Here is an 18,829-nt window from a genome sequence, read left to right as displayed (position 1 = left end):
TGGTGCAGAGGTGGAAAGTAACGAATTACATTTACTCGCGTTACTGTAATTAAGTAGATTTTTTGTGTAATTTGTAATTTTTTAAGTAGTTTTTGAAATGGGTAATTTTACTTTTACTCAAGTACATTTTGAACCAAGTATTTTACTTCGCTACATTCGAAAACCGCCCGTTACTGAGTAAAAAAATTAAATGCAGGGAAAAAAACAATTGGCCTAAACTGAAAGAAACTGGCGCAGGCGCGCGCACGAAATATCCATATTAGCCTACATGTATCGTTGGAAGATGGCTGGTGCCGAGGTAGCCGAGCAAGAGATACAGGAGGTCATGGAGGAGGTTGAGGATTGCCAAGAAGAGAATTCCCGTGGAACAGATGCGCCGGACAGCAAGGGAAATCCTTGGGCGTATCTCAGCCAGTACTTTGCATTCAAACGCAAACGAAGCAATAACATAGTAATGCAATGCAAAACGTGCCTGCCCTGCCGTACAGAGCTATCAGTCTACAAAACTTCCACATCAAATCTGCGGAAGCATGTGGTGGTAAATAGATTATGTGCATTTACCTGTGTATCCCAAACGTTATATTTATTGTTTGGTTAAAACCTTCCACTGTTAAGTAAAATGTGCCTTCATTATCAATTCTTTTGGCCGCTTAGCATCCATACTGATCACTAACGTTTCAAGTGAAGTAGCCTAAATGAAATGAATCACCTCACGTTTACAAATTTGTTTTATCAGAACGACAGTCAGAAATAATACGAGTGCATGGTTTTAGTTGCAATTGGTCTCTTATGAAAAAATTCTAATTCATGTATAGACTCGCTCCTGGGTTGTTAGCTGTAGCCTAGACTAGAGCTTTGGGAGGTCACTGATAGGCCATCAAAACATTTTCACTGTCTTGGATACTTTGTTTGAGTTTGGTTTTATTTTCTTTTTTTATTGTGGTGTTTGAGTTGGACCATACAATTCAGAATTTGGCACTTTGCTTAAAAATGTTTTCTGGGGTGGTCTCAAAATAGTTTGCACATTACCTCTCGACAGGTTGTAAACATTATGCAGTTAATTTGTCAATTATATTTTCTATATAAGGAAGAGCACAGTGTTACTAAGGAATCGCTTAGCTGTCTTTAAATCGTGAGAGCCCAGGACACTTTGAGTTTGGTTGGTTTACATTTCATATATATCATTTAGTAAGTCTGCTTTAGTGGCTTTATTAGATTAGATTAGATTAGATTAGATTAGATTAGATTAGATTAGATTAGATTAGATTAGATTAGATTAGATTAGATTCACTTTATTCATCCCACATCGGGGAAATTCACGTGTTACAGTAGCAAGAAAATGTCAAACAGATAACAAATAAAACTGAAATACAAATTAGACAAACGAAGGATTAAATACAGAGGGCTATTTGCATTATCTACTGTGAAAAAGTATAGAAAAATTGCCTTATTGAGAGGCTCGGAAAAATTGCACATTACAGGTAGATTCTGTATATATACAGTGGGGCAAAAAAGTATTTAGTCAGTCACCAATTGTGCAAGTTCTCCCACTTAAAAAGATGAGAGAGGCCTGTAATTTTCATCATAGGTATACCTCAACTATGAGAGACAAAATGAGAAAAAAAAATCCAGAAAATCACATTGTCTGATTTTTAAAGAATTTGTTTTCAAATTATGGTGGAAAATAAGTATTTGGTCAATAACAAAAGTTTATCTCAGTACTTTGTTATATACCCTTTGTTGGCAATGACAGAGGTCAAACGTTTTCTGTAAGTCTTCACAAGGTTTTCACACACTGTTGCTGGTATTTTGGCCCATTCCTCCATGCAGATCTCCTCTAGAGCAGTGATGTTTTGGGGCTGTCGCTGGGCAACACGGACTTTCAACTCCCTCCAAAGATTTTCTATGGGGTTGAGATCTGGAGACTGGCTAGGCCACTCCAGGACCTTGAAATGCTTCTTACGAAGCCACTCCTTCGTTGCCCAGGCGGTGTGTTTGGGATCACTGTCATGCTGAAAGACCCAGCCACGTTTCATCTTCAATGCCCTTGCTGATGGAAGGAGGTTTTCACTCAAAATCTCACGATACATGGACCCATTCATTATTTCCTTTACACGGATCAGTCGTCCTGGTCCCTTTGCAGAAAAACAGCCCCAAAGCATGATGTTTCCACCACCATGCTTCACAGTAGGTATGGTGTTCTTTGGATGCAACTCAGCATTCTTTCTCATCCAAACACGACAAGTTGAGTTTTTACCAAAAAGTTCTATTTTGGTTTCATCTGACCATATGACATTCTCCCAGTCCTCTTCTGGATCATCCAAATGCTCTCTAGCAAACTTCAGACAGGCCTGGACATGTACTGGCTTAAGCAGGGGGACACGTCTGGCACTCGATTGGATTAAGGTCAGGACTTTGACTTGGCCATTCCAGAACATGAACTTTATTCTTCTTTAACCATTCTTTGGTAGAACGACTTGTGTGCTTAGGGTCATTGTCTTGCTGCATGACCCACCTTCTCTTGAGATTCAGTTCATGGACAGATGTCCTGACATTTTCCTTTAGAATTCGCTGGTATAATTCATAATTCATTGTTCCAGCAATGATGGCAAGCCATCCTGGCCCAGATGCAGCAAAACAGGTCCAAACCATGATACTACCACCACCATGTTTCACAGATGGGATAAGGTTCTTATGCTGGAATGCAGTGTTTTCCTTTCTCCAAACATAACGTTTTCATTTAAACCAAAAAGTTCTATTTTGGTCTCATCCTTCCACAAAATATTTTTCCAATGGCTTTCTGGCTTGTCCACGAGGTCTTTAGCAAACTGCAGACGAGCAGCAATGTTCTTTTTGGAGAGCAGTGGCTTTCTCCTTGCAACCCTGCCATACACACCATTGCTGTTCAGTGTTTTCCTGATGGTGGACTCATGAACATTAACATTAGCCAATGTGAGAGAGGCCTTCAGTTGCTTAGAAGTTACCCTGGGGTCCTTTGTGACCTCGCCAACTATTAGACGCCTTGCTCTTGGAGTGATCTTTGTTGGTCAACCACTCCTGAGGAGGGTAACGATGGTCTTGAATTTCCTCCATTTGTACACAATCTGTCTGACTGTGGATTGGTGGAGACCAAACTCTTAAGAGATGGTTTTGTAACCTTTTCCAGCCTGACGAGCATCAACAACGCTTTTTCTGAGGCCCTCAGAAATCTCCTTTGTTCGTACCATGATACACTTCCACAAACATGTGTTGTGAAGATCAGACTTTGATAGAGCCCTGTTCTTTAAATAAAACAGGGTGCCCACTCACACCTGATTGTCATGACATTGATTGAAAACACCTGACTCTAATTTCACCTTCAAATTAACTGCTAATCCTAGATGTTCACATACTTTTGCCACTCACAGATATGTAATATTGGTTCATTTTCCTCAATAAATAAATGACCAAGTATAATATTTTTGTCTCATTTGTTTAACTGGGTTCTCTTTATCTACTTTTAGGACTTGTGTGAAAATCTGATGATGTTTTAGGTCATATTTATGCAGAAATATAGAAAATTCTAAAGGGTTCACAAACTTGCAAGCACCACGGTAGTTCAGAATGTCGTGGTGTCCCAAATCTGGTAACTGGTTTGCCATGTACTTTTCAAGTGGAATAAATATGTTTGTGGGTAAATTGAGAAGAACAAGCCTTTATTTTGTCACATTTAACCTGCGCGTGCCCACACACACACACACACATGCAGAAAAAGAGACAGAGAGAATGCAGTGGGCTGAATTAATAAATACGTTTGTGGGTAAATTATATGGATCTGTGATACCTGCTGGAAGAGGAGAGCAGGGAGAATTGAGAATCAAGCAGCTGTGGTTTGTTTACACCCAATACTAAAACTTGCAGCATCCTAGCAACCTTCTCAAAGACACGTACAAAAGCCCAGAAACTCCTCCTTACCTGGGCTAAAACGATACAGGATTTTTCTTGTAGTGTCCTGATCCCCAGATCTTTAACCCAGCCACATATAAAAAGTTGTATACCTCCATGCTTTTCCAGGTTTCCATCTGTGCCTCCGTGTAGAACGATGTCTGCAGCACCAGGTAGTTTGAGACGTCAGGGAACTCAACGGATGGATAATTTTCCAGCTCACAATGAATGTACAGATACAAATAATTACAAATCCAAAAGGCTAACAATATACACAAGCTTTAAAAACCCTTAAAATCTGTTGATTATCTGTTAATTATCTTCACATTAAGTTAATTAATAGTATGCATAATTGTTGTCTTTGTATTTAGTTCCAGCTATAATAGGATCAAAAATTTATTCTGCTTATGTCAAATTTAGCTAATAATTTATTTCATAGGAAACATCCTTCTTTGTTAGCGTGTAAGAATCTAATCCCATTGAGTGGTTTCTATATCCACTTCTTTTGAGTGTACTTCTTGGTTTTAATAACTTGCTTGTTTGCTGAACACAAACATGGTAATAAGTTCTTGTGTTAATGGACCAGACTCCACTTTTGGATCATTAATCCCTTTTGACTGAGAATGCCCTGCATGCATGGGTTTATGTTGGCTTCTGGCACATCCATACGGTTTTAAATACAATACCTACAATTTAAAAAAAAAAGGTTTTATTGCATTTATTTAATTCCTGGACTCCTATCTGTAACAGGGAATGATGTTGCGTCCCATTAATACATGTTACAATAGGTTATTAGATTCTAATAAAATAGATGAGCCAAAATAACTGGGGATCTTTTATAATGGGTCCCGACTCATTACAAGTATGAACAGGTGGGCCTCGAAGCAGAAAAGGTTGAGAACCCTTGTTCTAAATAATGTACAGCAAATGAAAAACAACAACAATAACAAAACACTTCAACCAGAAATGTGTGTCATGACCCATAATTAAAGCAACTATACGATATTCATATAGAAATCAGCACTTTTATATTTAATATGTAGCTCCCGTTGTATTATAGTGTATAAAGCCAAGTACAAAGCAAGATATTACAAACACAAAAAATTAAGATAGAGGAGCTTTGTTCATGCAAGTCTCGATCTTTGCTTCAGTGGATAATCTGATTTCAATACTGGAGATTTGGTGTAATCATGAAGTGATTCCTGTGCTCAGCCCAGGACTCATGTTCACAATATGTTCACACTGAACATCCTTTTTACACTCAGTAGTGTTTGACTTTAAAGTAAACAGTCTCTCTCTCTCTCTCTCTCTCTCTCTCTCTCCTCCCCGGTCCCTTCCGTCTGTCTGTCCCTCTCTGTTTGAGTTACATGTCGATCCTGAGATGCCAGTGGTGCTGACCTCGTCTGTTCCTTGGACCTGCCTGATCCATCCTGATGCCCTACGTCTGGCTGGGGTCTCATCACATGACTCCTGTGGAGGACAGCCCTATATGGACAGTTGAAAGTCACACTTGGAAGATGCTCTGGACACTTACGGTAATGCATCTATGGCTGAGGACTACAGTTGACTTGCTAACTTTAGGACTGCAGTTGCCATGAACAGTTTTGCACTCAAGTTTCCATCAATGGACAGTTTATAACTTCAACGACATGGACTTCATGTTAAAACTATAAGAATTTTCCTGGTTACACAATTATACTTTGTGACTATATAGGACACAGTTATAGAAGCAAGTTATTTATAATCATGCTATCTGTTATCACCCAAATGAGGATGGGTTCTGGGCGGCACGGTGGTGTAGTGGTTAGCGCTGTCACCTCACAGCAAGAAGGTCCGGGTTCAAGCCCTGTGGCCGGCGAGGGCCTTTCTGTGCAGAGTTTGCATGTTCTCCCCGTGTCCTCTGGTTTCCCCCACAGTCCAAAGACATGCAGGTTAGGTTAACTGGTGACTCTAAATTGACCGTAGGTGTGAATGTGAGTGTGAATGGTTGTCTGTGTCTATGTGTCAGCCCTGTGATGACCTGGCGACTTGTCCAGGGTGTACCCCGCCTTTCGCCTGAAGTCAGCTGGGATAGGCTCCAGCTTGCCTGCAACCCTGTAGAACAGGATAAAGTGGCTAGAGATAATGAGATGAGGATGGGTTCCCTTTTGAGTCTGGTTCCTCTCGAGGTTTCTTCCTCATGTCATCTCATCTCATCTCATTATCTCTTGCTGTGATAATGAGCAGGGTCAGACCTTCTTGCTGTGAGGCGACAACGCTAACCACTACACCACCGTGCCGCCCCTCCTCGTGTCATCTGAGGGAGTTTTTTAAATTAGTTCATGTTTCAAGTCTTTAATTTTCTATAAAGCTGCTTTGCAACAATGTCTGTTATTAAAAGCGCTGTACAAATAAACTTGACTTGATGATTTGTAACCCTGGTGTAAATTTGGAGTCACTCAGCAGAGGATGTGTTCACTTTTGAGTGTGGGTCCTATAAAGGTTTCTTCTTCATGTCATCTCAGGGAGATTTTCCTTGCCACACCTCTGGCTCGCTCAGAACCCATAACACGTGCATGCATGTGCACACACAAACATGAACACAAATATTGGAGGTCTTCTGTTCAGAGAAGCTGGCATTATAAGGAGCATAATCTGTTAAATCTCTTATGAGGCAAACATGGAGGAGAATTCATTTGTGTGGCTTATGAAATGTTTGCCAAAGAACGCCGAATTAGTAAATTATCCTACTCATACTGCAGGAGTGGAGAAAGCATCAGTGGGAGCAGCTGAATGGTAGGCTTTGCTAAATTGGCTCTAAAAATATACAGAGGAAGGGCACAGTGAGCCTCAGGGTGCTGGAGTGGTAGAGTGGAACTCGTCAGAGATGTCCATCTAGTCTATTGTTCTGCTGCAGCAGTGTACATCGACTTCATGCTGTGAGACAACTCCACAGAGCTAACTCCAAATCTCTAATAAGCACCTACATCAGAGTCAGACCTAAGGATGCGATCTGATCAGTATGCTTGATTTTCCATAGGAAACTGATTTATTTAACTTTCATTATTTATCTCTGATCTCTCTCTCTCTCTCTCTCTCTCTCTCTTCTCTTTTTCTACTCACTTTTCTAGTGTAAAAAATACACTAATTCAGAATGAGCTGAACAAAGCATCCATCCATTCATTATCTGTAGCCACTTATCCTGTTCTACAGGGTCGCGGGCAAGCTGGAGCCTATCCCAGCTGACTACGGGCGAGAGGCGGGGTACACCCTGGACAAGTCGCCAGGTCATCGCAGGGCTGACACATAGAGACAAACAACCATTCACACTCACATTCACACCTACGGTCAATTTAGAGCCACCAATTAGCCTAACCTGCATGTCTTTGGACTGTGGGGGAAACCGGAGCACCCGGAGGAAACCCATGCGGACATGGGAAGGACATGCAAACTCCACACAGAAAGGCCCTCGCCGGCTGCTGGGCTCGAACCCAGGACCCTCCTGCTGTGAGGCGACAGCGCTAACCACTACACCACCTCCTGAAAAAAGCAGTGCATTAATAACTATTTCCTAAAATCAAGAAATTCCTAGCGCTCTGAGTTGACTCCACATGCTTCCTTGTTCGTGTCCTCAGCTGTACAGAAATTACTCCTTTCACACATGCACAATAGAAATGAAATATTTTCCACTGTGCTAAAGACAGAATTGAACCCAATGCAGCTTTATGACAATTATATTTGAATGTTACTTCTGTCAGAAAGCTCATTATCTTTTTCAGCCCTGTTTGAATAATTGCTTCTTTCATGACCTCATCCACTATTACAAATAAGTTGCTCAGCATGAACCCATGCATTTACGCTGACAGTGAACATCCATGCATCAGTCGTATAAAAGAGGTCACGGACACATCCATGTAATACACTCTAGAATGCATTTGTCTGGTGATTATTATTATATTTCAAAAATATTCTGTCAGTCACAATGAGCATTTTAAGATCTTTATTGTGTTGTAAAAATCTGTGTCACATAATGGATTCACTTAGCTGATATGCTGTCAACCTGGGACGTTTGACATTATTCAAAGTGAGTTCTAAGCAGCAGAGAAGAAGAAAAACTTTGAGACAAAAAAAAAACTTTGTCCAGCTCACTGATTAATTTGACTAATTGATTGATTTATCTTGCAAACTCATTTGACAGTTTCATTAGTGAAATGTTTATAATCCTTTCATTCAAAATTTGGAGTAGAAACAGCATGCACTGTAGATTTCATGTCAAAAATCAACAGACTGGTCCTGCTGTCCTATATTCTCTCTTATTTTATTACTGGTCAATAATTTTCCATCCATCCATCCATCCATCCATCCATCCATCCATTATCTGTAGCCGCTTATCCTGTTCTACAGGGTCGCAGGCAAGCTGGGTGGATAATTTTGCTAGCAATTAATTGCAATTGCAAAAGACATTGCTAGTGATCAAAATAAAATTTTATTTTTATCTGAGTGAGGGAAACCTACATAGCCATAATGGATGAATCATAAAACCGCTATCATTTTAAGTTCCCTGATGTACAAAATGGTCTAGTTTTATAGTTCAAAGAAATGTTCTGAACATTAATTCTTGTTTCATTGACTGAGATTCTCAGTCATTATTCCACTGAGCGATTTTAACTCTAGACTGAGAGCACTTGAGATGGCGTCCCTGATTTGTAATTATTTTAAATGATTTTTTTTTTTCTTTTAATCAGACTCCTGTAAATTGTAATTTTAATTTTGTAACCTGTGCTGCCTCTTGGCCAGGACGCCCTTGTAAAAGAGATTATTAATCTCAATGGGTCTTCTTTCCTGGTAAAATAAAGGTTAAATAAAAAAATAAAAAAAGTTTCTTGAGTTAAGTGAATAAAGAGCAGATATAGAATGGGTTTTATTCTATCCACATTCACTGGATATGAGCAATCACACGCTCTGATTGGCTACTCTACTACTAGGCTATCAGCTTATATACCATCAATAGAGAAAAAAAGTGATGGCACATTTTACTGAACTAACCGAGGACAAAATATTAAAATCACTCTACTCGAAAACAAAAGCCCAAAAATACAAAAAAAGGAACAAAATATGGAATTAAAGTATTTAACAGGAAGAACATATCTTTTTTTTATTTTTCAATAATTATTATTATCGTAACATTTTTCACAAATTGCTATTGCAATTTCGCTGGTTTGTTTACATTCTTCATCTTTAAGCATTAAAATTTGTTGAATTTTTTTTAGACTGGTTCAAAACCTCAAATAAGTTTGAAAATGGGCGGCACAGTGGTGTAGTGGTTAGCGCTGTCGCCTCACAGCAAGAAGGTCCGGGTTCAAGCCCTGTGGCCGGCAAGGGCCTTTCTGTGCGGAGTTTGCATGTTGTCCACGCAGGTTAGGTTAACTGGTGACTCTAAATTGACCATACTGTAGGTGTGAGTGTGAATGGTTGTCTGTGTCTATGTGTCAGCCCTGTGATGACCTGGTGACTTGTCCAGGGTGTACCCCGCCTTTCGCCCGTAGTCAGCTGGGATAGGCTCCAGCTTGCCTGCGACCCTGTAGAAGGATAAAGCGGCTAGAGATAATGAGATGAGATGAAGTTTGAAAATTCCATAACTGAAATGTCCAAGGAAGAATTAAATAAATGTCTAAAGCTATTCTATACCTCAGCACGACAGCAAAATGGCACTTTCTACAAAAACAAAACACTAAAGTCAATTTGTGCAACCAGCGATAGGTTTTCAAGAAGTCCGCCTAAGCGGAAATGATTTTGTTGGACGTTTTGTACAAAGTTTTTATTTATCAAATTTGCAAAAAATAAAAATACTCTGTTTCTGAAAATTCAGTGAATGTAGATAGAATAAAATGATTATTCCAGTCAATCTCCCACTCAATCTCGTCGTACATGGCTTATAGCCGACTCGGTGCTACCGTATGTGCCTCGTCGGCTATCAGCTCATGTACAACTCGATTTTGTGGAACAACTGCAAAATATACACAATTGATTTCCCTCTCTGCATGTTTAACAAATATTTCAGAACATATCAATGAAGAAATCTATCATGCATATGAAATCAAAAGGTCAAATTCATTTCACATAATCATGTAATATGTTGTTTATATAGACCACGAGGTATGTGAAGCCGAGCTACTTAACCAAAATTACCTTGGTTATTTATCTACTATAATTCACTTAATACTTGTCAGCAGTCTTCATATTTCTTAAGGACTGAATATTATGATTCAAGTTTAAAAGGTCACACACAAGCATCCTTGTTTACTTCTAACCAAAAAAAAGTTGATTTCTTTTTCTTAAAGTGTGATATTTTTGTGTGTACATATTATGGATGGATATAGTGATGCCGCTGATAAAAGTTCATGCCTACAGTCTGCCCCTGTGTGTTGCTCCAGTAGTGCCCCTTGACCCCAGTTCACTTCTTATTACAATGCAGCAATATTAAGTCTGGAGAGCTGAGCTGTGAAATAATTGTACAAAAGAAACCAATGCATGCTGATTATTTCTTAAGAACATACGAGCAAGCTCTATTGTCTACTATGAGAAAATGAACAATTGGTGCATCCACATTTAATGACAGATAGTAAGTGACACTGTGCCCTGCTTCAGAGAAAGAATTTTATCTCTCATTAATGAGCCCAAGTAAAAAGCACCAATTACTTCATTCTACTCATGTTTATGATATAAAGATGTGTGCCAAATTAAAAGAAACAAGAAGACAGTCATCTACTGTATATCCCCACCCTATATACCAACTATATACCAAGTTTCAAGATATTATTTGTTACATTTTTCAAGTTCTGCTGGAGGAAACCAACCCTACCTCTTTACACTGACCTCAGCAGCCCATGGCATCAGCCCACCGGACCTTTGGCCCAGGTGAGCTAAAAATTAAAATTTTTCACATTTCTTAGTATCAAAAGGCACATATACATTACTTAATCAACACATATACCAACTTTCAAGACCATACCACTCATAGTTTTCAAGTTCTGCTCCGGAAACAAAACCTACCCCTAAGACTAACCTGACAGAAGTCTGAAATTGTTTCCATGGAAACATGAAAAATTAAAATTTCTCAAATTTCTTAGTATGAAAAGGCACATCTACATCACCTTGTTCACATGTATACCAAGTTTTAAATCCATATCATGAATAGTTTTGGATAATATATGCTCCAGAAACAAACATTGCTCTTAGAAACTAAGTCAAAATCTATTTTTTATGTAAAAAAATTGAAGAAGAAAAAAATATATATATATGTTTGTTTGTTTGTTTATTTGTTTTTAATCCAAAATAGCAAAAGGCACCAGTTCACATGTTGCTTGATATGTATACAAAGTTTCATGAAGATATCTTCAGTAGTTTTAAAGATATGGCCCGGAAACGAAAACGTGACCAGACGAACGGACGGACGGACCCCGTTTCTATATCCCCCACCAAACTTTGTTTGGGTGGGGGATAAAAAACTGTCACTTAGTTTCTTAGTAAGGTGCTGCACCACCATGAATAACCAGAACAGCTTGACATAAATTGCGTAAATAAGGTCTCTGGAGACAGAGTTGGAAGGATGAACAATATTCTCCCTCAGGATATTCCCTTAACTGGTGTTTTGATGATGGTGGTAGAGAGCGCTGTCTAACACATGTCAGTCCAGAACCTGTCATAGGTGTTCAACCGGGATGAGATCTGGTGATTGTGAAGGTCATAGCACATGATTTACTTCATTCATCCTCATCAAAGCATTCAGTGAGCCGTCGTGCCCTGTGGATGGTGGCATTGTCATCCTGACAAAGATGTCCTTCAGGATAGAAATATGTTATTAGAACTACAGGTTTTTCCTTTAATTTCTCACCCACCATCCCTGATCTATTTTGTCTATTTTGGTTTGTTACCCCAACGTCGCTGATCTATTTTGTGATATACATTTTTATGTAATTATTTTATTTTATTGAGATTTATTTTGGCTTTGCATTACGTCTGGATGTGGAGCACTGCGCCCTCACAGCTCCATGGTCAGGTTTGATCCTGAGCTCATTTTACTGTCGGTTTTCATGAACTACCCATGCCAGTAGGTGTATTGGCTACTCTAAATTGCCCCAAGGCATAAATGTGTGGGCATGGTGCCCTGTGATGGACTGTTATATTCCTGAAGTTTCTCAAGGATGGGCTCATTAGTTTCACATCGACAGTGGAAAGATACAGGCCCGGCGCCGTGGGGGGGTGAAAGGGGGCGTCGCCCCCTCGTGGCTACAGCCCCGCCCCCTCAACGGAGACTCAGATCACTTAATTGTTTTCTTAATTGTTATTGTGGGTGCATGTGTGAAATGCTGACACAGCCGTGCACACACAGACCTGTGATAAGGACAAGGGGAGGGGTCGTGCGGGCGGGGGTTTTACATGCACACTTACAAGTGTACTGTCTCTGTTAGGACTAGGACTGTTTTGGCCTCTAGAGGCCGCTGTTATTTCCTTTTCATGTCGTGTTTATTTTGGCCTCTAGAGGCCGCCACTGTTCCTGTGTTTTGTGTTTGTGTTAATTGCCTAATTATCTTCACCTGTGTCCTTAATTAGTTTGTCTATTTATACCCCTGAGTTCAGTCCTCTTGTCACGGAGTCTTTGTGCTGTTATGTTTATCTCCAGTTTCCTTTGTACTGTGTTTTTGATCTTCTTAGCTTTTGTATTTTTGCACTTTGCTTTTCTTTTGGATTATACTCTTTGGTTTTTTTTGTCTTTTGTTTTGCCCTGTATATAGTGTATATAGTTTAAATAAACCTTTTGATTCTTTTTCTACTTCCGCCTCACGCCTCTGCATTTGAGTCATCCCCCTGGTGGCCTAGTGGGGGTTTGCTGGATTATCACACCAACGAACCAGGTTCGAATCCCAGCAAAACCCTAACAGAAAGACTCCGTCATGACCGACTCAGCAGAGGCTGCTTCAACTGTCTACCCGGCCAACCTTCAGGGAATTATGGCAGCTTTGACACGCTTCGGAGCGACCATGGACGCTCATGGACGTACGCTCACCAGCCAACGTGAGGCCCTCGCTCGCCACGAGGAACTGCTTCAGCAAATTGGGAAAACCCTGGCACAGCTGACATCTCTGCCTGCATCTCCTGCTCCTGATCCAGTTCCTGCTCCTGATCCAGCTCCCACTCCTGCTCCAGTGCCTCCTGCAATGCTGCCTTCTTCACCTCGCGAACCCAGCCTTCCTGCACCACAGAGGTATGACGGCAAGCACAGTGAGTGCCGAGAGTTCCTTACCCAGTGTCAACTCACCTTTGAGCTTCAGCCTACCACCTACACTACGGATCGCCGCAAGATTGCCTTTGTGATCACCTTATTAGCTGGTAAGGCGCGAGCCTGGGCTACTGCTATCTGGCAAAGACAGGGACCTGAGTGCTTTGATTTCCAGCTGTTTTCTGAAGAGATGCTTCGGGTCTTCGATCAGGCAGACATCAGTACCGACGCAGCCCGAAAGCTCATGTCCATCCGGCAAGGAGGAAGCGTCGCAGATTACGCCATCTCGTTCCGAACACTCGCAGCAGTAAGTGGATGGAACGAGACTGCCCTGGTGTCAGCCTTCCACCATGGTCTGTCTGACCCCATCAAGGACGGTCTGGCCTCTATTGGATGCCCAAGTGACCTCGAAACCCTCATCTCACATGCTATTCGTCTGGACAACAGGATGAGAGAACGCCACCAAGCCTTGAGCCCCCCCAGCCTCCCTACCTCTACCTGGAGACCATCTACCTCCTTCAGTGACTGTCCAGAACCCATGCAAGTGGGTCGTACTCGCCTGTCCGCATCTGAGAGGGAGCGCAGAAGGAGGGACAAGTGCTGCATCTACTGTGGCAAGCCTGGTCACTTCCGAGCATCATGTCCCGAACTCTTGGGAAAAGGACCGCCCCGTCCAGCCGAGGGAGGGTTGTGACGGGGCCTACCCTCTCTCCCGGACTCCCTGGCCAAGGAATCTACATCCCGGTCTCCATCTCCTGGGGTGAGTCTGTCCACTCTTGTCAAGCTTTGATAGACTCAGGGGCGGCTGGGAACTTTATGGATATTCACTTCGCCCAAAGCATCAATATTCCGACTGCACCTCTTGAAGTCCCACTGTCTGTGTCTGCCCTCGATGGCCAAGCGTTAGGTGATGGAAGAGTCACCCAAGTTACTTCTCCTGTCTTCCTCCAGTCTCAAGGTCACAAGGAAGAAATATCCCTGTACCTGATTCCTTCACCTGAGTTCCCAGTTATTCTAGGCCTTCCTTGGCTTACTCGCCACAACCCTCACATAGACTGGGTAACAAGCCAGGTTGTGGAATGGGGCCCTGCATGCCATGCCTCTTGTCTGCTCTCTAGCTCTCCTGTGTCTCCTGCCGAGCCCCCTGATCTCACCGAGTTATCTCAAGTTCCCACAGAGTACTGGGATCTCAAGGAGGTATTCAGCAAGAGCAGGGCCGCCGTTCTTCCTCCGCACCGGGCCTACGACTGTGCCATCGACTTGCTCCCTGGGACTACCCCTCCTCGTGGCAGACTGTTTTCACTCTCTCAGCCAGAACGCAAGGCCATGGAGGAATACCTCAAAGATGCCCTGGTCTCTGGGTTTATTCGACCCTCCACTTCACCTGCTGGAGCCGGCTTCTTCTTTGTCGGCAAGAAGGATGGGGGGCTCCGACCATGTATTGATTACAGGGGCCTGAATAAGATCACTGTGCGCAACCGATATCCCCTTCCGCTGATGTCCACAGCTTTCGACCTGCTCCAAGGCGCCACCGTCTTCACCAAGTTGGACCTACGGAACGCATACCACCTCATCCGTATCCGACAGGGAGACGAGTGGAAGACTGCCTTTAACACCCCGTCTGGGCACTACGAATACCAGGTGATGCCCTTCGGACTCACCAACGCACCAGCTGTTTTTCAGGCCCTAATCAACGACGTCTTAAGGGACATGATTAACCTATATGTTTTTGTCTACCTCGACGACATCCTTATCTTTTCCAAGACCGTGCAGGAGCACCGCCACCATGTCCGCCAGGTTCTCCAGAGGCTGCTACAGAACAATCTGTTCGCCAAGGCCCAGAAATGCGAATTTCATGTTCCCGAGGTCTCCTTTCTGGGATTTATTGTACGGACAGGCCAACTCCAAATGGACCCTGCCAAGACCCTGGCCGTCCGGGATTGGCCTACTCCCAAGTCCGTTAAGGAGGTTCAGCGGTTCTTAGGATTCGCTAACTTCTACCGCAAGTTCATCAGGAACTTCAGTTCTGTGGCAGCACCCATGTCTGACCTCACCAAAGGGACAGGTGGATCTTATGGCTGGTCTCCTCAGGCAGAAAAGGCGTTCAAAGACCTCAAGGACCGCTTCTGCACGGCACCCATTCTGGTTCTCCCGGACACCTCCCAACCATTCATCGTGGAGGTGGACGCCTCGGACAGTGGTGTCGGCGCGGTGCTCTCTCAACGTTCGGAAGGAAAGCTGCACCCCTGCGCTTACTTCTCCCACCGCCTGAGTCCTGCTGAGTCCCGGTACGATGTGGGGGATCGAGAACTGCTAGCGGTCAAACTGGCCCTTGAGGAGTGGAGGCACTGGCTGGAGGGAGCACAACATCCATTCCTGGTTTGGACTGACCACAAGAACCTGGAGTACCTCCAGCAAGCCAAGAGACTGAACCCTCGACAGGCTAGGTGGGCCCTGTTTTTCAGTCGGTTTGACTTCACCCTCTCATACCGCCCCGGCTCCAAGAACACCAAACCTGACGCACTGTCCAGACTGTTCTCTGCCACTAACAGGGAGAATGAAGTCGGGCCTATTATCCCTTTGTCCCGGATTGTGGCCCCTGTCCGCTGGGGTATTGAGGAGGCTGTCCGACGAGCCCAACGCCAGGACCCCGGTCCTGGGACGGGGCCACCAGGCCTCTTGTACGTCCCACATCAAGCCCGGGCCAAGGTTCTCCAGTGGGGTCACTCTTCCCCTCTCACCGCCCACCCGGGAGCTCGGAGGACCCTGGACTTCCTGAAAAGACGCTTCTGGTGGCCTAACATGGAGAAGGAAGTAAGGTCATTTGTCCTGTCCTGTGAGGTTTGCACCAGAACCAAGAACCCACGACAGCGTCCCCAGGGTCTCCTGCATCCTCTGACCATTCCCCGGCGTCCCTGGTCCCACGTGGCAGTCGACTTTATCACGGGTCTCCCTGAGTCACAAGGTAACACGGTCATTTTGGTCTTAGTTGACAGATTCTCCAAGGCCTGCCGCTTCATACCACTATGCAAACTCCCCTCTGCTCTTGAAACTGCGAAACTTTTGTTTAATCATGTCTTCCGAGTCTTTGGTCTTCCACAGGACATTGTCTCAGACCGAGGGCCCCAGTTCTCCTCCCGAGTGTGGCACGGGTTCTGCAAGGTCATCGGAGCCACTGCCAGCCTCTCCTCTGGGTTTCACCCACAGTCCAATGGTCAGACGGAGAGGCTCAACCAGGACCTGGAAACCACCCTGCGAGGCCTGGCTATGGATAACCCGACATCGTGGAGCACCTGGCTGCCATGGGCGGAGTACGCCCACAACACCCTGCAGTCATCGGCCACCAAGCTGTCGCCATTCCAGTGCCAATTCGGGTTCCAGCCACCTCTGTTCCCGGACCAGGAGGAGGACGCGGGGGTGCCCTCGGTCAACCAATATGTGAGACGGTGTCGCAAGACCTGGAGCAAGGTCAGGAAGACCCTCATACAGACCTCCAGAACCAACCAGACTCAGGCCAACCGCCATAGAAGACCTGCACACGCTTTCCGCCCTGGGCAGCGTGTTTGGCTGTCCACTAAGGACCTTCCACTGCGGGTGGAGAACCACAAGCTTGCTCCTCGCTACATTGGCCCCTTCAAGGTGGTGCGCAGGGTGAACCCTGTCTCCTACCGGCTCCAGTTGCCCCGGACTCTGAGGATCAACCCCACTTTCCATGTTTCCCTGTTACGGCCCGTACTGACGTCTACGTATGCCCCTGCCCCTAGGAACCCCCCACCCCCCCGCATCTTCCAGGGGCAGACTGTGTTCACTGTGAATCGCCTGCTTGACTCCCGCCGGGTCCGCGGCGGGTTGCAATATCTGGTGGACTGGGAGGGCTATGGTCCTGAGGAGCGCTGCTGGGTTCCTGCTCGGGATGTCCTTGATAAAGAACTATGTCGGGACTTCCATTCGGCCCATCCGGATCGCCCTGGGAACGTCAGGAGACGCTCCTAGAGGGGGGGGTCCTGTTAGGACTAGGACTGTTTTGGCCTCTAGAGGCCGCTGTTATTTCCTTTTCATGTCGTGTTTATTTTGGCCTCTAGAGGCCGCCACTGTTCCTGTGTTTTGTGTTTGTGTTAATTGCCTAATTATCTTCACCTGTGTCCTTAATTAGTTTGTCTATTTATACCCCTGAGTTCAGTCCTCTTGTCACGGAGTCTTTGTGCTGTTATGTTTATCTCCAGTTTCCTTTGTACTGTGTTTTTGATCTTCTTAGCTTTTGTATTTTTGCACTTTGCTTTTCTTTTGGATTATACTCTTTGGTTTTTTTTGTCTTTTGTTTTGCCCTGTATATAGTGTATATAGTTTAAATAAACCTTTTGATTCTTTTTCTACTTCCGCCTCACGCCTCTGCATTTGAGTCATCCCCCTGGTGGCCTAGTGGGGGTTTGCTGGATTATCACACCAACGAACCAGGTTCGAATCCCAGCAAAACCCTAACAGTCTCTGCAATATCCTGTAATATGCAGTCAGTTTATGGGAGTAGTCTTTCCCCCACCGAATTAAACGAATTCAATCACAATATTGTGAATCCATTTTCTTTCTTTGTAGGCTAAGTTTATCTCCGTTTATGTTGGTGTATGTGTTCATATATGGTCCGCTTTGTGCGCAAATAGCGTAAGAATATGTGTCGTTGACATCACCCCCCCATGCAGCGGGGGTGAAAATTCATCACTTCAGAGTGTTTAGTCCCCTACACGCCTAAACTGAGATCGCGGATTAAGTGGTTAGCATTGACTCGGTGCGAGTCAGGAAGGCTATTACTGGTGCAGCCGCGGGGTCTGTTGTTTTTTTTTAAATTATGATTTTGGCCGCCGAGCCAAGTACCTTAGACTTGCATTGACGTTTTGTTTTCATGCTGCGGAGCTATTTGTATGTATTTTAAATTTAAAGGACTTGCCTGTAGGTTTGTGTGTGTTGTTTTATGTTTGGCATCTTTCCGGTTGTAACGCGTGTCTGTGAGAAACTTGGAGGGGAGGGTTAACAGGTGGGCACGGGTGTTGATAAAGCGCAACTGCCCTGGTAATATGTCACATGATTTTCCCGTACTAAAGCAACCTTCGGGGCCGTGGTTTTGTGGTTGGCGCAGTTAATTGTTTGAAACACGTTGTCAGACCGCCATCACTACTACACACTATATGAAAAATATTTGCCCCCTTGCGATTTCTAATTGCCCCCTTAGTAAACTGTTCCTGGCGCCGGGCCTGGAAAGATATACACAGGCCTATAACATATCTAAACAAGATACCTGTATTGTTACATGGCAGGTGCTTTGAAATTATTACACGGTGCTTGGTCAAACATACAGTACCAGTCAAAAGTTTGGACACCCTCATTGAAAGGTTTTTCTGTATTTTGACTGTTTTTTTTTCTACATTGTGCAACAATACAAAAGACATCTAAACTATGAAATAAAATTACAGAATTTGTGGCCAAACCTTTGACTGGGACTGTACATGTAGCCAGCACACAAAGATTATAATAATGCACAGGAAAATATTGCACATTAAACATGTAAGAAATATTTGCACATTTGGTTGTAGGCAGTACAAAATGGAAGGGATAATAATAATAATAATAATAATAATGCACATTCTGTGGAAATTT

This window comes from Neoarius graeffei, chromosome 27 (assembly GCF_027579695.1).
Source record: "Neoarius graeffei isolate fNeoGra1 chromosome 27, fNeoGra1.pri, whole genome shotgun sequence".
NCBI lineage: Eukaryota > Metazoa > Chordata > Actinopteri > Siluriformes > Ariidae > Neoarius > Neoarius graeffei.
The sequence above is the reverse complement of the archived record's forward strand: the minus strand, read 5'-3'. Positions refer to the sequence as shown.